Genomic DNA, 22,032 nt, shown 5'->3' with positions numbered 1-22,032 from the left:
CAAATTTTCAGTAGCATAAAATGACCTTATTGAAGTAAAATACGAAATTTTGATAGGCTCCAGCTACGCAATTAAACGTATACATTTTTGCAAATGTCTTATTTCGACAATCTTTAATAATAATTTACGAATACGCACATAGCTTGATGTTAATTATTTTATATTATCTTCCAAAATCAAATTTCATATATGTAAAAATGAATTTTTAGTCCTATATAAATAGATATATTAAACGCGAAAATATTTTAATAAAGTACAGACGACGGCTAAAATTTTTTTAACATTATTCATGGGTGATATATGTATGTCAAAATCAGTAGTGTTAATTTTTTTTTTTTTTTAACATATTTATATAACATATTGTACATATCTATATAAGGTTGTGCGTGAGGCAGGTTGATACATCAAAGATTATACTGCGTAAAGTAGATACAACCATTTATTAATAAAGACACTTATCGCTAGATTCGAGGATTTGGTGATTTAGCTATAAGTCGAGAGCTGAGTACGTTTTATGTACAAAAAGAAGACATTTTTTTCGAAAGTTGGCGTTTTAGTCCTTCCAAGTGGTTCCATCTGAGCGCCAAATGAGTCAGACAATAGACTGCCTCGGGCATTCCCAGCTGGGCCGAGCGCAACAGATCGAGCCGAAAGGCCTCGAGTTTAACGCGTGAAAAGCTGAAACGGTTAAAACATGTGACAAGGGTCTGCCGTCACATATTATATATAAACAAATATTATAATTATTACACAAATATGTAATTAAAAAATTGAAATAGTCGATATAGGGAATCTAATGTTGTATTCAAACAAATCTCTATGGGGTTGTACAATAATTTCTACATATTATTTTTCTATTTACTTAGTTAATATTTGATTTTTGATGCTGACTAATTGCTGAATATCACAGGAATATAGCAGATCGCATAAGGAAATATTTAAAAATTTTGAAAAATTGATTTTACTTTTCTTAAATCTTCTTAAATGCTTATAATATCAAGAATGAATCGCGTTAAGTAAAATTTCGTAGACATAGGCAAAGAATCGTACAAATATGGACCATCTGCAGGACACAGGTCTAAGATTATTGCCGTCTATAACAGGTTTTCTTTCATTTTCAGCTTTTGTGTATTCATTGTATACATAAAGTGATAAATGAATGGAGAAAGTAAAGATTTTCAAAGAAAATTTTTACGAGCGTATATTTCTAACAGGCAAAAATATCAAAAAATGCAATAAGAGAGGTCACAAGCAGAAATTTTCAAGTAAGATGTGTGTTGAGCCAAGCGGCTTTTTAAGAAAAGCACTGTGCTCATAAATTACAAATAAATAATCAAAATAAAAATTGTTTTAATTAATAAAAAATTTGTTATATAAATTCGATAAATTGATAAATCTTTTTTTTTATGTTATATTTGCATACGTTAGAAATTTTGAATAAAATCGCATTTTTTTAAAATTTGTCTTTTTAATCGTTTGACATAATCTTTATAAAGTTATAGAATCGCTCGACTTTAATTATTTTTAATAAATAAGAATTTTATACATATTTGATTATGTTGTTAAAATTAAATTTATGTAATGTTTTTTTAATTTTTTTCTGTTTTTCTCTTTTTATTTAAGAAATATTATTTTATTAAAAAATATATGAAAAAAGAATAGTAATCATTTACGTTTTACAATTTGATAATAATTTTGAGAATAAGAATGAAAAAACTGCACTACTTGAATAAGCAATTTATTAATTTTTTTATTTATTTTTTTACGAAGAAATTTCTTTCATAATTCAATAATAACGAATTTGTAACAATGATGATAATTATAATGAGAGAGATCAAAATAACTTGTTAAAACATTCTAAATAATGTGTCTCGAAAATCCTAATGTATCTGTATTATATATTTTATATATTTATGATATGACTAATGTGTATCGAAAAATCTAATGTATCTCGATGCGAATTATCATAAAAGTATTTCTGCTTTACTTTTTCTGTTTATACTCATGTACGATTTCTGACATCGAGTAATTACTATTGTCACGATGAGTCACACAAGAGCCGCACATTTAAGGTAGTTTTCTTGTGAATCGCAATTAATAAGAAAAATTTTCAAATTTAGCTATTTATTAATAAATATGATATCTACACGTTTGTACAATTTAAAAATACTTGACCGTTCCAAACGCGAGATAATCGCTCAAAAATTGCATTTTTTTCAGATATTACATACACAAAAAGTAAGAAAATCTCATGTTTTAGCTTTTAATAATTAATAGGAACAACAAGAAAATAATATAAGACAGATATATGGAAGAAATAAATTACACTTTAGGAATATGTTACACTCTAGAAATATTAGTAAAAAAACTGAAATTATTAACCGTTTAGTTTTAGAAATGCAATAATAAAAAGATGTTTACTTTCACGGTTATTCGACGTGAAAGAGCGATTGAAAAGGATGCGCCGCAGCTCATTGTTTTGTGTGTGAAGGTCAGAAATACTTAAAGGTTTCACTTGTATAACCATAAATAATCAGATGTTGACTTATAAAATTTTGAATTGTACTGTCGCAAGACGACTGCCTTAGGAATATATTTTAATGCTTTCTTTATTTTTTATTATAAATAAAGAAAGCAAACCAATATGTTTATCGGCAAAATATAGTTTATCTGCTAAATAGCTCTATTCTTGCTCGAACGAGTCGATATTTTCCATTCACGATGTTTCCAATGTATATCGAGAAAGCCTAATGTACGAAAAATCATGATAAAAATATGCTTGCATTTTTTTGTACCTACGTAGGTATGATTTTTGCCTTCGAGCGATTGCTGTCCGATGAATCATGCGATGCATATTTGAAGATAATATTATGTAGGGACAAGGAAGGACAATAGAGAACAAGATATCCTTTTTGGTTGACTGTAGGTAGAAGTTGTGTAGAAGAAAAGAAATGAAACAATGTCCTTGTGGTCTTGACGAAGAGAGCATTTTACTTCGTATATCTCAGTTTTTAAAAGAAAATATAAAACTAGAACTGATGTTCAATATTTCCTCATGCCGATGCTGCACGAAGTATTGATGAAAAATTAGAACCATGTATTGCTCTATTTATTCCGGCCTAAAATCCTTTTTGATTTTTTTGTCTTATATATTACAGATTAATATAATACTTTGCAGTTAATAGTAATACACAAGACTCTTTAACAGACACATATTTTTTAGAAATTTTGTAACATTTATGATGCTCTATAAATAATTATATATATTTTTATAATTACATATATATAATTATAAATATATAATTAGATATATAATTATAAATATATAATCATAAATATGGGAATTTATAATAATTATATTTTATTGTTTAGATTATTCAGAAAATTTAAGAAAAATATCATATACTCTTTAAAAAATGGAAACTGTTCATGTTGAAATAACAGAAAAATTGTGCACAGATTATGTTATTACTATTTGAGAAAATTAATAATCACAAGATATATATTTATCTTTTAATTTTTGTTAATAGGAAGATTATAAAAATTATGACTCTTAATTTTACGACTATATCTATGAATAAGAAATTAAGAAAATGTGCATTGATACCAAATGATTTCATAAAATGCATTGATGTTTATGAAGAGAGACTTAGACTTAAAGAAAAAAAAAAAGAATAAGCCTAAGCCTTGTAGAAAAAATATAAAGAAAATGCAACTTGAGAACATATACATTAGATTTAATATCTTTATTAAAATAATTTTAATACAAAATTTTATAATAACCCATAATTAAAATTGTTTATAAAGTTTCAATTAAGATTAAAAATATATTCTTATAAAATAAATTTTGAAAATCAATTCTTAAAAATTCTTAAGAGATCTCAACATTTTGAAGTTCTTGCAATCACTGAAAGATCTTCGTACAACAATTTATAAAAATGTTAATTACAACTGTAAATTACAACTCGTCCTTAAAATTTTTTAAATCTGCACTATGTAACTTCATCCGATGTGTTAGCTAATTCCAAAATGTCATTCTTTCCGAGAGAAGATTGTTTTCCATAATTATCTTAGACGAATTTCCTATGTATAGATACTCTGGTGAATAATTTGTTTTCACCGGCTTCCACTTTATGGGAATTGCCTTCGTGACCTTTGGCGTTGGATTTCTAAAGAATTTTATTGTAATATGTACCTTATATACTAATGCATCATTTTCAACGTATATAATCAAAAGAAAAAATTATTATAACTCCATTATTAACTCATTGTATAATTATTATAAGATAATCATGATAAAATAATGCAAAAAATAGACATTATTACGCTAACTATTATCGTGATTAAATATTAATTTTATTATATACACACACTGGTCTTTCACATTTTTATAAAATTTATATATATATATAAAATTCTGGGTAAATATGCATAATAACGGACCCAGCCCCAATCACCTTGATCTTGACATATGTTGTCAAGGTCATAGGCCTGAGTAACCTCCAACAAATTTTAGCCGTCGCTTGTTGTTTAATAAAAAGTTATTAACAAAAGAAGTTGCAAAGAAAATATAAAATATCAGAAACGTATGTGCACACACACACACATACACACACACACACACACACACACACACACGGGGGGTTGCAAGGGGGGCCTTTGGCCCCCCTCCCGCACCCTCACGCCAGTAGGGGACGCATTGCGAAGAGTTCAATTACAATGGACACATGCTGTAAGTTGTAAAGCGAGGTCCACCCTGCCTACCGGCGGGGAGGGTGCGGGAGGGGGGCCGAAGGCCCCCCTTGCACCCCCCCGTGTGTGTGTGTGTGTGTGTGTGTGTGTGTGTGTGTGTGTGTGCACATACGTTTCTGATATTTTATATTTTCTTTGCAACTTTTCTATATATAATGGAAAAGTATTTATTATAATGTTATTATAATGTCATTACAATGGATATGCTTTGCTCATTATATCGAAGAAAGCATCGAAACGCTGTTTATTACAGGTTAGATTTATAAATTCGTAAAGCAACATTTTCCGTTTAATTTCTATCTAGCCACCAAGAATGACGCAAATCAACTGAGAGGGATTTGTTATGATATGTCTTGTTATGATTTATCCTGAAGGGCATAGTATTATTATATGTAGTAAAGTAAACGCGAGAGCGGTGGAGGGGCGGAGCCTCTCCCCCTGCACCCACTCCCCACAGTACATTCACAGTACAGTATATTTAATGTATATGGTGTCACAAATATTGGTTTTATTTAGTAAACTTTTTTTATTAATAACTTTTTATTAAACAGCAAGCGACGGCTAAAATTTGTTGGAGGTTACTCAGGCCTATGACCTTGACAACATATGTCAAGGTCAAGGTGATTGGGGTTGGGTCCGTTATTATGCATATTTACCAAATTCTGATATATAAATCATAATAAAATCACGATGTAAATCCGAATTGTGAGATAGCTGGTTGTATTCAGTAATAAATTTTATCGCTAAAAATATTAACACTTACCCGGAATTTGCAAAATTGTACCAGAGTTCGGTCATGATACTAATTATCTCGTTATCCTCCTTGGACAATTCCGTTTCCACGAAAAATTGTTCACCCACAGGGAACAAATACTGCAATTCGTCCGCGTGTGACACTCCATAATTCCTTTCTCTATCGTCGAATATCGAGCTAAAAGATGCGCTTCCTCTGTACGCGAAGTAGTAATAATAGACTGATGAAGTTTGATTCACAATAAAGTCTTGGATAGCTTCGTGAGTGCCGTGATTAAACCACGCGTCGCTGTACATCTGCAAAATTATTAGGTTAATACAGAAACTAATTAAATTAATTAGTAATTAAATAGTAATTAGTAAAAACTAAATTACATCGATGACTTTGAATCTAGCTTCATCGGATTCATCGATGTCTTCATTGCCGAAGTAGAATTCGCGAATACTAGTGCTTATTTCATCTCGAAATTGTGTATCTCGAAGACGGTATCGCTCTTCGTAGTATAAGCTGAGAGGTGCAACATTGTGGAAATCACTATTCAATTTCTTCACATGTTCACCCTGATCTCGTCCGTAAATACCTGAGGAGCATCTTATGCATAAATTGTTTGTTCAACTTAAAAAAAATTTTATATAAGAAATTTTATATTACGTTATCATAAAATAAGATTAATCGAAATTTTAATAATGCTTGTGTCGAAGAATTATCCAATAATTTATTAATATGTAATAATTTGCAACACGGTTAAAAGTGTGATGTTAAAACTGTATTTACATGTTATCTAGATTTTGTTTCTAAAACAAATACTTTTATAAGGTTTTATGCAAGCAAGCTTTGTTGAAATAAGTTACAGGAAGAAGTAGTTTTCCGATCTTATTCTAAAAATTATCTTCAAAATTTTATAAATGTTTCTAAGAAAAATTATCCTGCGCAGTTTTCCGATAATTGTAATTCTAAAATGATAATATCATGTAAATCTCTCGGTTTTTGAGCTGGAGATCTATGTAGAAAGTTAGTAGTCCCTTATCTGCTACCTTAAGGGTTCCTTCTTCTGATGTAATTCCTGTCATCCAAGGTTTATCAGCTATACGGCCTTGTCGCACGGAAATTAATGGATCTTCCGCCATAAAAACACCTGCGTGTCTGGGTTCGATCACTGGTTTAAAAGGTATCATTGGACAATAACCATAATGCTGAGATAAAACAAGGGATAATTAATTAATTTAAATTATAGAAAAACCAGTTGGAATAAAAACATATGTTTCATAGGAAGATAAATAAGGCTTTGTTGAATGGTAATAAAGAAGTATGACGTAAGAAAACTAATTAACAACAGTGCTAAATAGAGTGATAAACAAACTCTATAATTAAATATCAAAATAATATCAAAATAAAGGAAAAAATATTGAAATAATTAAATATTAAATAATAAAATATTAAAACATTAAAATATTAAAATTAAATAATAAATATTAAATAAGTATTAACTAATAAAGTATTAAAAATAAAGTCAAGTCAAGATTAAAAGAATCGAGCGATTTGTGTGATTTTCAATTCACGGTCTATAATGTATTGCGCGTTTATTAAAAACTCGATCAGTTTAGCCTTTACTGAAAACCGAAAATCTAAAATACACGTTTTTTGATTACAATATTAATCGTTCAATGTAGAAATACAAATTTGTTTTTATTTTTATATTTAATAAAATTATTTCTACACAAAATAAATTCATTTTTATGCAGATTTCTAAAACATATGTTATTTTGCTCAGAATTAATCATCTGTTCGTTAATAGCGCAACATTTGAATGATTGATAAAATATGCAGAATATCGTATTCAAGAAATAGGGAAGATTTCTATTATCGATATCATAATTAGCGATGACGATTCTTTAGTTAATCAGTCTCTTGCAACTTGTTTCCTGTTTTTTTTTTTTTTAATTTCAATCGATAGAGGTGCGATGCACGAGCGTGAATAAAAATGTCAATTACATATACAGAAAAACATGCACGTCTCGTTAAACTGGTTTTTCTCGCATCGCCAGAACTTTGTGAACATATTTATTCACACAGTTTCGTAACTGAATTAGATTATTTAAAACACATATTACTCATAAATAAAAATTATCTTGTCAGAAAAATTCCTACGGCGCCTATTTAAATAAATAAAGTATCAACAAACAAATAATATCGGTCACAATAAATAAATAAATATTTTAATAAATTTCATGAATATATATATACCAGGTGTCTCATTTTAAAGGACCCACTCAAATATCTCATTGTCAGAAACACTGCGTTAAATCGAAAACTGTTTTCTACAAAAGTTGTAAGGTTTCGAGGGGGACATAACATAGTAATATTCATTTGACCTTGGGCAGCATCTCCAAGGTCAAGTGAAGGTGAGAATTTGAAGGTGAGAAGGTGAATTTTGAAGAAAATAAAAAAATGCTTCAGATAAAAGTTGTTCAAATTAATTAGTAGAAAAAGATGTTATAATAAAAATATGGGTTTCCATTTAAAAAATTTATTCTCACCTTCACTTGACTTTGGAGAAGCCGCCCAAGGTCATATGAATATTACTATGTTATGTCCCCCTCGAAACCCTACAACTTTTGTAGGAAACATTTTTTGATTTAACGCAGTGTTTCTGAGATATTTGAGTGGGTCCTTTAAAATGGGACACCCGGTATATATATATGCAGATTGATGAAAACGTGATCTATCACCATAATTTTTTTCGAGTTTATTTTAATTTTGCATCGGGACACACCTATTCCAAAGTGGGATAAAATGACTTCGCGTGACTGTTCACGGATCATGCAACCATATCAATGTCAGTACGTAAGCATACAGATATAATTTTTCTGAAACTGATGCACGCGCAGAGATATAGAGCATGTCTCTCACTGTTACGCTTTTAACAGCTGTGCATGAATGTGTTTAGATGACATTTTAAGTTAAATAGTAAAAGTAAATAGTTCACGCGCATACAAAATATTAATATTACAAACTGGTGTGTGTGAAGTTGGCGTCTCATTTTGTGGAAACTCATAAATAAATAAGAGTTCTGGCTTTATTTACAATAGTTCTAGAGTTCCTGATAGTTTAAACAAATAGTTCCGGCCATTAAAGCAAAAAAATCGATTCGGACAAACTGAGACGCCAAGTTCACGCAGCGAATGTACATGCCCAGAACTATATGAGAACTGCTTTAAATGAAGCAGAACTATTGAAAATCGACTGGTGTCTCACCTTTAAAGTCGAAAAAATGCATTTTTCGATCAAAATAATTAGTTTAAAAAAGTTCTAAGTGATTTATTTATCAGAACTCTTTGGAAATGTAATGTACATGCCCAGAACTATATGAGAACTGCTTTAAATGAAGAAGAACTATTGAAAATCGACTGGCGTCTCACCTTTAGACTCGAAAATATGCATTTTTCGGGCAAAATAACTGTTTTAAAAAATGTCTACTTGTCTTAATTATCAGAACTCTTTGGAAAGGCAATATACATGCCCAGAACTATATGAGAACTGCTTTAGAATAAGCAGAACTCTTGAAAATCGACTGGCGTCTCACCTTTAGACTCGAAAATATGCATTTTCGGGCAAAATGATTGTTTAACAAACTTTTTAATTGTTTTAATTATCAGAACTCTTTAGAAATGTATTGTACATGTCAGAAACTATACGAGAACTGCTTTAGAATAAGCAGAACTCTCGAAAATCGACTGGCATCTCACTTCGACATCTATAGCTATTGGTATCCGGTTGTCTTTATTGTTGTTTAATTAGTGTTTTTTGCTTTTAAAAGGTAGAACTCTTCTTAGAACTCATGTAGAACTATAGATCTTTTCATTTCTGATAAATACTGATAAGGAAAACGCCGTAGGACAAAGTGGTGAGACGCTGCGTGAACTTGGCGTCTCAGTTTGTCCGAATCGATTTTTTTGCTTTAATGGCCAGAACTATTTGTTTAAACTATCAGAAACTCTAGAACTATTGTAAATAAAGCCAGAACTCTTATTTATTTATGAGTTTCCACAAAATGAGACGCCAACTTCACACACACACTACAAACTGGACTTGATTTATGTACTCGACTTTTTATATAAAGATTACATCAAAATAGTAATTAACAATTTAAATCAGAGATTACATTAGAATAATTATTAATAATTTAAATAAGATTATATTACAAATAATAAATGTGATTCATATACAGGATGTTCTATTTTAAAGAAATAAAAAAAATTTTATATTAAATAAATAAATAAAAAAAAATATATATATCATATTAGACTTAGGTATAAAAGATAAAGAGCCAGAGAGAGAAGGAAATAAAAATTCATAAATTTCATGCAACACGTAGCAACGCTATGCACACATGATTGGCAGCTTAACGAATGCCTTCAGATACCTGTCGAAATAAAGAATAAAGAAATGCGTAAGAAGGCAGCCGAGAAAACATTTAACAAGCAATCAAAGTATTAAATATTCAGGTCAAATTCCAGCAGTTAATTCAAGTTCTTAGATTATATATATACATACTTTGCATCTAATTAAATGTTACATTTGCACACTCTAAGACACCTATATTTATGTGAAAAATATACGAAGCCTATAAATCGACAGAGAAATTAATTAGTAAGAAATAAATTGTATTAAATTATTCGATAATTGAAATTATTTATACTTCTTCCTTTTACTTCGAGATTTAAGAAACATGATTGAGATCGTTTCAACATTCATTCATTTAATAATAACGAAAGAAAAACTCCAGTAAATTAGAAGTATAGTAAAATAAATTGTTTATTTTTAAATAATCTATAATTGTAATTAAAAAAAAATTGTATTTTTTAATTATAATATTTCGTTTTACATATATTAAATTGTCCCGTTTAATTTTAATTTTAACATTACGATAACTGTCATATTCATGTTTTATTTATATAATATTTTTTAATTATATTATATAAACTCTCTTAATAAAATATTATTATTGTTGAAAATATTATACATGACATCATCTACAATGATTCGTTATTATCAGAGATAAATATGTTAAAAAATGCATTTACCTACCTAGAAAAGACGATCGGTACCAATAAATCTCCTTTGCGTTTTATATTTTTATATTAATATTTAATTTATATTTTAAACTATATGCATTATTATAATTCAAGAAAGAATATAATGTATTAAAAGATAAATATTTTTTATATTTTATATAATTAATAATAATTATAATATAATAATAGATTTAATATTTATATACATATAATATAATATAATATTTTATATATAATTGATATTAATTATTTATATAATTAAAGAAAGAATATAATGAATTTAAAGATAAATGTCATTTAAATATTTTAAAGAGATAAATTATAAGGAATTAAAAACCACACAAAGGCCGGAGAGAATAAAAGTGTTTCACACATATAGATGCAAATATATATACATATTAATGTGATTTATTATGAAAATCTTGCCAAAGACCTTACCTTCTGAAAGAGGGTTCACCATATGGTAATGAACACTTGCGCCTCCCGCACTTTCGCCAAAGAGAGTCACTCTGTTCGGATCACCGCCAAAAGAAACGATATTCTCCTGCACCCATCGCATGGCTTGCTGCTGATCTTTCAATCCAAGATTGCCCAGACATTCCAGGTCCTCCGTACTCAAGAAGCCCAGCGGTCCAAGTCTAATGCAAAAAATCGACGTGTTATTACGCATAACACATCTGTTATTTAAAAATCGATTTCTCTTTGAATTACGAGGCGCATTTTTTAAGTAAGGACCGTTTTGAAATAAAAAAAAGATCTTAACAATATAAAACTATAAAAAATAATTTATTATAGCCAAAAAACTTCTACAAGCTTACTTTATTTTTCCACATAATCATCATAAACGTCGTTACTAAGTGGTTCAAGACACAGGCGACAGACTTTTAAGAAAATGGAATTATGAAGCTGTTGAAATTATATCAAAAATAGGTGGAAGTCAATGATGATTATGTGGAAAAATAAAGTAAGCTTGTAGAAGTTTTTTGGCTAAAATAAATTATTTTTATATGTTAAGATCTTTTTTTTATTTCAAAACGGACCTTACTTTAAAAATGTGCCTCGTATATAAAAGAAATTGTAATAACTTTCTTACTCCTCCTCCCCAATAATTGCGTAAAAACAAACATTATTCATTGTGCATATAATATTTTTACATAATTTTAATATAAGAAATTACACATCTCTGCGTGTAAAAAATTAAATTACACAATTAATCTTAGAGTGACATTAGTCATCCACGTGGTATAAAATTTGAATACACTTATTGTACCAAAGTGTAAGTCTCTTTTTCAAAATATAAAGTTACATTTTCATTATTTTTATAAAATAATTAAAATTAGTTGATAAAAATAAACGAAAATGAAAACTTTTCTGATTATTTTGACAAGAAAATTTTGATTAGATTTTATCTTATCAGAGGAACATTTTAAAAAATCTTACGTAAGAACTACTTCAACTTCCTTCTCCCAAAAGCCTAACGTAATCTAAGAATGACCCCTATATGTCTTTATATTTTAATTCGTCTGAAAATAGATGACAGATGTCAATCATGCAATCAATAATGTCATTTAATAGCGACTCCTTCAAGGTTAAAGAATAATCAAGATCGAACTTCACCGAAAATTGAGGGTGACGAGGACAAAATCGTGATCCAGCAGAAACTTGGGCCCGGAAAAAATTCGGAATGACCAGCCCCGGTGAGCCATCCGCCACCGTGAAACCAGATCATGACCGGATATCGATGGGCGGTGGATGACGGCGTTTCGAAAGCGCGCTGCGTATAGCCGTTCAGGTAAAGACAGTCCTCGCCGCCGACGATCTCTTCCTGATATGTGTAGCTATTCCGTTGCGTACAAATTTCCGCTTTTTCCACAGCTGCTCGTACTCCGTTCCAGGCGGCCGCGAGTTGAGGCGGCTTCAAAAAAATTAAATTGCGATGATTTTGATTCATCCATGCATGGAAATTGATCTTGCGAAGGCTCGACGATGCTGGACAAATTAAGCGTTTCAAGGACACGACACTTTGGTGAAATAAAGAAATTTATCTTGTCTTGAGATCAATAAATTGTCTTGGATACTAAGGTATGAAAGAAGCTAGTAAGAGTCAAGGACAGATATTAGGTGCAATAAAATTCTTTTTAAAATCTTCTATACTTATTTTGAACGTTTCCACTCTTCGATGATCCAAAGAAAGGACCAGAAAGTTAAACAATAGGTATAGAGAAATTTAAAAAGAATTTTATTGCTCCTAATATCAGTGCCTGACTTTTACTAGTCCTTTTTATGAAACTGTCTTGAGACACAATATGAAATTGTTGTTTCAGAACGTTCAATTAAATTGTTTGGTTTCTTTAGAATTAGTCAATGTTTTTAGAAGTGGAGACAAAAATATTATTAATAAGAGAGCCGAATTTAGCGAAAGTAGGCAAAAATTTAGTAATAGAAAAAATTAAGTAATAAAAATTATTTCGATTATGCTTTAATATTATTAAAATTTTATTCGTAAAATTGTACGAATATATAATAAATATATATTACACATTTGTACAAAATAAATATTATAAACATCACGAGAATTGTATATAAAATCTAAAAATTATAGTGTATAAATTTTCTACAAATATAGATGTTTTACTTATATTGCAGAATTGAATATCGAAAATAAATTTAATACGGGCATTTATATTTATTATTATATAATATTTATTATTTAACGAGTCTTATTTGATATGGTATTTATATTTATTATAATATTAAATATTTTATAATACTGTAGTTTTATAATATAGTTTAATGAGATTTCCAATTGTGTTTTGCTCTTCCGTTTTTTACGCAAAAATGTTCTGAAAAATGAACCTTATATTTAATATGTAAATGTTCAAGTGTAGAGACAACAAATTTCGCATTGATGCATCAGCCATTTGTAATGCTGATTAATGTACATGTATATTTTATGTTATTATTCGAAGCGTAGGTAATTTATGCGCGTGCTTATTCTTGTAAGCGACTTATACGTATGAGTAAATTATTCCTGATGAGCAAAATTATGACGATGTTTATGATTAAGGAAACTCGTTTATCATACTTGTATTGCTTTTTACAAAATTAAGTTAAAATTATTTTTAATTTAGCCATTTTGATTTATCGAAATAGAAAAAATTTGCAAAAATGTGTAACATTATGTGTAACATTAAAGATCTTTATGTTAAATATTTTAAAATATTAATTGTTATATTTAATACCATTCTTGACATAAAACTCAAGATTTGATCTCGAATCTCAATTCATGATTCAAATATTAACCTGATATTATTTGTGATATTAATTACAATTAAGTATAATGTCTTTATTGAAAAATGTAAAATTTTTCAATACAAAATTTGCAAAAACAAACCACAGAGTGTGTTGGTGAATGACTTTACTCGTGTTTATATTTGCATAATAACATCTTTTTTCATTTTCAGAATAGATCGATGATATTACGTACGAAGAATTATGCAATGTGTTTGTGATTATCTCATATTACATAATTGAGAAAAAAAATAATCGACAGCTAAAGACATTTAGACTTTTATTTATTAAGAGTTTCCTATAAAAAATTTAACTGCAAGATTTAATTAGAAAGAATCAATAAGCACATACATTTCTTTATAAACATAATAGTAAATAAAATATAGAACGATGACGTATTAAAACATACATTAAGAATAAAATAAATACTTTAAATTCTCATTTTATTTATATTTATTTATATTTATATTTTTATATATTTACTTTTCATTATATTAGTAAATGAGAAATACATTATACAAATTCGAGTAGAGAAAATTAAGAAATATATATTATACATTGCTAAAAATTTTAAATTAACATTTTATATAATTACATATGACAAATGTTAAAAAGAATTTGTTATATAATAAAATAATAATTAAATTTGATACGTCAACATATTTTAGTTTCATTTCCGCTATTGTTACGGTTTACTTTATATCTAATTGATGATAAATTTCCAAGCTTCTAAAATTCAAAATTAATATCAGATAATTTTTCTCTCTTCCCCTCTCTCTTTCTCTCTCCTTTTTTCTCTTTTTTTCTCTTATATCCTTATATCAGGTATTATATTAGCATCACTGAATACGCGTGATGTTACGAAATAAACGATGAATAAAATGCAAGGAGCAATCTCCGTAAGTCGTTAAATGACGAAGGCAATCGACCAGCAGAATATCTAATGCGAGCAAAATATAATTAGCATGATTTCCGTGATGTATATATTGCGACGTCTTTACCCGCCTCGCGAACGCCGATCGCGAAGGGGGGTTCGTGCAATTTCAAAAGTTCAACGGTAATGGTTAGTTATTCGTTAACGATAGAAATTCCGGTATCAGGAGCGTTCGTTAAATATGCGAACCTTCGGTAACCGGGGTGCTCGGTAATATACTGCAATTCGGTAACCCGGTATGTTCGTGAAATAATTGGGCGCCAGGCGCGATTTCTCGCGCCACGGTAACGAGAATATTTTAGAGTAGCGGAATAGCGGTCCGGCTACGCCTAGCCCAGTCTATGGCAGAGGGGCGCGATTCTTAAGTAACACAATGAATAGATTCTGGAGAGGAGGGGGGGAAGCATTCGATATACACTTTCAATATTTAACAAGCAAGTATATTTAACATATATTACATTAAATGGACATTTACAATTATCAAGCTAATAATAACGGAGTTACAAAAAGATTAACATACGATCGGAACAAAGCTCGGTAGAGGATATAATCGCGATATACAAACGTATTCGAAGTGACAATAACAACGGTAGCGAACAATAGGTGCGAGAAGATAAGTGCGATATCCAAAAACTCAGGAATGCGATCGCGGCATTCCTCACGCGCGCGAGACTAATGTCTTCACAATCGATATATCGGGATGTCGGAATATTCGGCGAACGGTAATTACGGTAGATTTGAGAAGGCTCAAATGGCTCACGGAAAACTTTTATAACGCTATTATATAATACGGTATTTACGGAATCTTCACAAAAATTGAATACACGGTAATGTCGCGGTATACGTACGACTCTCGCAGAGTAAAACGCAATCTCAATACGGTAACGTTAACTCGCAGAAAGCGACCCCGCGCAAATTCCGATGCTCCTTCACGCGATCTTAGAATTCCAACCAAAGAAACAATACGGTATGATGTGGTACGATACAATATATTGTTACGGATATTAATTTATGACTACTGTGTGTGTGTGTCGGCGGCAACTTCCCCGAGAGGGACACTTTCGCGGAATCCGGTCTAGCTAGTATCGCGGTAACAATTATCTGGAGCGATTATGCTCTGAAAACGGAAACGGTAATTCGGTATAAAGCCGCCGATTTTACTCAGCCGAATTTAACCCACGGCACGGTAATACACGACACTAGCTCAATCGGGAACAATTACTATTCACGAGCTACCCGAGTGGCGGCTTACAGTATCTCGCAGTGTTGCGTATCGGCTGTCGTCCCGGAGTTGCTGCTCACTCTCATAATCGCCGGACAGAAGTGACTCTCCGAGAGAGAGTCCTTAGGTCCCTCGAGTTCCGCGCCGATTTCCCGCGCATCCTGTCGATTTTAGATCGCCGTGGGGCGGTCTGGATCCGCCCATCGATCCCCCAGCGCCCTCGGCGTTATATCGATGATTTTCGGGGACTCGTCTCCCGCTCTTTCCGGTATCGTGGCGGTATCTCTCCATAATTCGTGATTCCCGGGGTTTGAATTGGCAGGCTGGCCGGGCCTTCATCCAATCCTCCCCGCGGGTGTTTATGGACTGACACGGGGCCCTCCACTCATTCTGCAGCATGAGGAGGTCTCTCGGTGTCCGTTATGGTTTCCAGCTGATCTCTAAAACAATTTATATTTTAGACGGTATATCGGGATGGTGGTAGCGACGGGAACTCGATACATGACCTTCGGTGCGGTATCCTTCCTACGGTAGCTTCGTCCTCTGATCTCCGGAGTCTTGCTTCACATTTTGCTGAGGGGTCCTCCACTCAGGTAGTCGTTTCACGATTATTTCAAATCACGTTCGCTCAATACGGTAACGCAGGAAGTATAATACAAACAAAAATAAAATAAAATATAATTTTATCGCGTTAAGGTCGCTCCCTCTCAGGGTGTGAGGGGCAACCCCAGGACGGCTCTTCCCCCTCACGGTCGAGCTTTCGCCCTTGTGACGGCGCTCAAAAGGCGTCACGTCACAATATATACTTCGCTTATATTGAGGATAAAATTTCAATGCCTGTCACTTCTATTCAAGTATACAAGATGCCCTGCATCTTGCATTATTATCACCTGCAAGAAACTTGATAAGACAATCTTTCGTTTTTCACATCTCATCAGTTATAATTAATCAGTAAAATCGTATTATAATTAATCAGTTGTAATTTACTTCATTATTTTGAGATCGTTAAATTTTCTTACATTTATTAATTAAATACAAGATGAATCTCTTCTGTATATTACATTTTATTTGAAAAAACATAAAATGTAAAAAACAGTAAGAGAGGAAAAAAGAGATTAATATAAAAATTATTTCAATTGACACAAGCTATCTTAAAATATCTCAATTAATCAATTTTTTTTATAATTCTATTTGTTTAAAGAAAAATATGTGTATAAAGAATTAAATATTACTTAAATATTGCGACAAAATATAAAATATACTTGACAATTAGAAATCATAAAAAAATCTATCTAGTTATTAGTAAGTTTTAAAATAATGGCGAGGAAGAATATTTATTGTTGATAAATAAGAGTTAATATGGTTATTTAATTATTTATAAATTCTTACATTGCAATAACATGTATTTATTCGTAAGTTTATGCGTAAACCGCATAGAATAGTTTTAGAAACATATTTGAAATATTCTGATTTGAATATACTTTCTTATTTTCTCTTAAAAACACTTTCAAACAATCTTCCAATCGACACAAATCATATAAACGCTTGCGGTAACATATTTAACTTGCTTCGCAAACACAATAAATTTAATATTAAGTGTCTTTGCACATCTTCTTTAATATTAATACCTTTTTATATTAATTTTTAGCTTCTCCTATTTATATATTTATCATTTAATTATCTTTTCAATTCCTATCTTCTATTTAATGTGTGTAAAGTGCGACTTACATCATCAAATAATTATGCCATTTGTTAAATAGCACTAATAAAAACATTTTATGTATTTTATTCTATAAAATTTTATTGAATTAACTTTCATTTATTTTATAATAGAGATAAACATATTTCGTAACTTTATTTTGAACAAATTATAATTGTAACTTTTGATATTTATAATTTTATACTTTGAACTTTAATTTTGTATGTTTTAACTTTAAAAATAAAGTAAGCTTGTAGAAGTTTTTTGACTATAATAAATTATTTTTATATGTTAAGATCTGTTCAATTCAAAGTTCGCGAATGGTGATAGTGCGCGACGTGGAGTGAGTCGGGAAGTGATAGCGAGTATGCTGGTACCACGAAATAACGAACGCCTGTTTCCTATCGAACTGTAGTCTGTATTTCTCCTTTATCGAATATTCTGAATATACACTTTCGCAATCGTATAGAGACTAGACTCTACTGAGAACCACAATAGCAACGGCCGAAGTTAGGCGAACTATGCTTTTAGTCACAGAGATATCGTACGAATTTCGGTTTTGCTTTCGGAGCGACTGAGACGCGAGCGCGAGAAGCGGCGGACGAAAAACGAGAGCGAGCGTTTCGAGGAACGTCAATTTATACCCTCGACCTTCCAGAAAGTTCCGCATCATGAGATCATCGTTCGAAAGGTGAGCAAAGCGTGGTACGGGATCCTTCTGGAAAGTCGGAGGGCAAATCTGTTTGTTTCCCTATTTGTTTGCTCACGGACGGTTGCCCGAGAGCGTTCGAACGGCGCGGCTTGAAGGGCCGCGCCTTGCGCGCGCGAAACTATCGGCGCGGGCTCGAGCGATCGCGATTGGCGTGCGGGCCTGAGAGTGGTAATCGGCCCGACGGTGGCGCCAAATTCTAATTGATACGCCGCTCGCTGGACATGAATCAGCTGTCGCGACGGATCAGTCACTCACCTGTTCACACACACATACACACATACATTTTTCCTTTCATTTGTCTTGCTTGATTCACAAGATCTTTTTTTTATTTCAAAACGGATCTTATTTTTAAAATGCGCCTCGTATTATTATATTTTTATATTATATTATTATTTTATATTATATTTTAACTTTATATTTATATTTTTAGAAAACTTACATATACTGTATTGTATAAATATAATTATATTTTCAGAAAATTTTTATATGAATCTTTACATTTCTGTATATTAGTTTTATAATATATTAATATTAATAATAAGAGAGAATTATATACACATATATGGAACACATGCAAAATTACTAATTTATGTATTATGTATAATATAATATGTATTTTAACTATCGATGCAATAATGTTAGCAACAGTCCATAACGTATGCAAAGCTAAACGATGCACGTGCTGTATTTACAACGACAGAACATCACATGAATATAAAGAGAGGATAAAAAAAAGTGTCGAAACATTCTATATATTATTGAGACTCTTTTTTTACAATGAACTCGTGCTCGGAAAAATTTATCATATATTCATCTGATTGTAACATGATTTTTTCCGCGAAAGGAAGACGTAATAATACGATACGTAGGATTGATTTAAAAAAGTGCGAAACCACTGCTAAATTTAATTGCAACAGCGGCGGTACTAATTGCGAAGAAAAAAATAACTAACGACGCGTAAATCCGGAGGAGAAAAAACTCGATACTTTTATTATTAGGATTATTATTACGTGATCGCGCTACATAAGGCACGTGATTGCCGTGCGAAAGTCCCTGACGCTGCTTTCTGAAGGATTGCGCGATAAATCCATTAGGAATCATTAAGGATACAGCAAGCAAGTTTAGCTAATTAATTCTGCCTCATTCTAATTTTATAATTTTTTAAATTATAAATCATAATGCAGCTAGGTCAGTTCGTACAAGTTTTCGCAATTATTTTTCAATTATGATAAATATTGTTGATTATTTAAGTACTAAATATATATTCAGCGACTTTCGGACCAATATTTTTTCTCGCTTATATTTCATTTGGGGGGGGGAGGGGTCAGAGGGGAACGTCGGAATTAAAAATCTCGAGTCGATATTATTCCGAAAAAATCTTAGCAGTATACCAAGTAAAAAAATTCGTGCCCCGTGCACAAGTATTTAATTCCAACGAAAAATTAAAAATTTCGTTGGAATCAACGCACCGAGAACCGCGTACGGCTCCTATAACCTTCTTAATTCTCAATTTATATATATTTAGCATTAGCTTAAAATATTTTTTTAGAGCGAGATAGGTGTCAAACATGTTTTTAATTTGCAATAAACAATTGGATAACTCTTTGATATATATATATTCAAAATAAAAGTTCTAACGAATTAATTAATCAACAGGTAGAATTAATTAATGCTCGCTTAAAAGTAAAGGTATAAAAAAATCTTTATTATAGATTTACATTCCTAAATTTAAATCTTAATTACTTTAAAGCTATTTTTATCAACCTGTTTAATATCTCGATTCGTTTTCAAAAAAGATTCGCAGAATTAATTAGAAATTAATGGGAATTAGAAAGTTTATAATTTTTTTTGATTGACTATTTCAGAATTATTCTACCCATTTTGTTAAGATTTAATTGCCTAAAATAAACAAAATAATCTTACCCTAAATCTGAGATCTCCGATCGGTGGTGCAGCATAGGGAATTCCCAGGAATGCATGAATGTCTCTTCCGAATCTTATACGCATTGTTGCACCTATCAACGTGCCATTTCGCACTGTTGCTATTGATAAACTATAGACGGTATATGCATTAAGTATAAAAAGATAAATGAAGCCTAATTGGATTAGTATGTTATCTCGGACTTTCCACATTTTTTTCGACACTCCTGAAGTATCTGAAGTTCAGCTTCCGATCATCGAGAGATTTTATAAAGAACCTGTCAACAATATTGTTAAAAATATGTAATATATAAATTTTATATAAGTTTAATATATAAATTACAGTTATAAATTACAATATATTATATAAAACGCGATACATGCATAAAACAAATATTTCATTACAAAGATATGTGTAAACGAATATCAGTATTTGTAGACTGTAACAAGAAGAGATAAAGAGAGAAATGCCTGAATTAAATTTTGAAATAAATAATAAATTTATTATATCTATAATTATATCTAGAATCTATAATATAGATTTTTATCACATTAATTTTTGCAAATATTCCTGTTAAAATAACAATATAATAATTAAACTGTTATTATATTTTAACTATAGTTATTTATATTATATATGTATATATGTTGCGACGCCGTTGCCAATCTCGGAAACGCCGATTCCGAGGGGATAGCGTGCAATTGTTTATACATCGGTAGCAAGTCGGAAAAGTCGGTAAACGGTAATCCGGCGGTATCTCGGTATCCTCACCAAAACGAGATCGATCTTATTGGGCGCCAGGCGCGATTCCTCGCGCCACAGTAACGATATTATAATATCGATACGGGATACGAGTCCGGCAGCTCCGTATATGGGAGAGGGGTGCGGTTCTGGGGGAAATAGCTATATCGGAGAGAGCGGGGAGAGAGAACGTTATTAGAATTAAGACCGAATTTTCACAATAATTAACACTGTATATTTAAAACATAGTAAAAATGAATATTACAAGAAGGGTATAGAACAAGGATAATTTACAAGCAAATATACTTAAATAGATATGACAACGAGGTTTTACAGACACTTAGATAATTAAACGGTAATACAATAGGTAATTCGGCCGGGAAACGACACCCGGTACGTAATCTAAATGCGATCCAAAATGTGACGAAGTAATACACGGAAGTATTAATTTTCGCGAATGATATAAGTGTTTACTGTTTCGAATATACGAAGATACTCTTAAGTCCTAATCACCTTGAATAACAAAAAAAACGGAAACTTGATCGACAATTTCTTTGATATTGATACTTGCGTCTCGAGAGTCCCTTGCTCCCGGCGCGAAGGTCGCGTAAATCAGATACTAATAAAATCGGTACATAGACTCTATCGGAATCCTAGACGGTAATTTCGTGAAAGGTACGACTCTCGCAGAGTTGCTATCTATACGGTAACGCTAACTCGCAGAGAACGACTCACGCAAATTCCCTCTTTAAGTCCCGTGATTTTAGTCTGCATAAACGTCGACGATTCTTACTTTATTGAGTTTAAACCCACGGCACGATACGGTACGATACGAGACAATAATACAAATGTTAGTAACGACGACTGTCGGTGGCAACTTCCCTGAGAGGGACACCCTCGCGATACCCGGTGTAAGGTGGCCTCACGGCAG

General features: G+C 31.2%; 1 pseudogene; it reads right to left on the bottom strand.

The window, feature by feature from the left end:
* Positions 1-3,989: 3,989 nt before the first annotated feature.
* LOC145948143 (carboxylic ester hydrolase-like) lies at positions 3,990-20,572 on the bottom strand (annotated as a pseudogene).
* Between the last annotated feature and the right edge of the window lie 1,460 nt (positions 20,573-22,032).

The sequence above is a fragment of the Prenolepis imparis genome, unplaced genomic scaffold (assembly GCF_030444845.1).
Source record: "Prenolepis imparis isolate NDT839.2.m4 unplaced genomic scaffold, iyPreImpa1.0 SCAF_258, whole genome shotgun sequence".
Taxonomy (NCBI): domain Eukaryota; kingdom Metazoa; phylum Arthropoda; class Insecta; order Hymenoptera; family Formicidae; genus Prenolepis; species Prenolepis imparis.
Note: the sequence above shows the minus strand (reverse complement) of the source record. Positions and strands in the feature narration are given on the sequence as shown.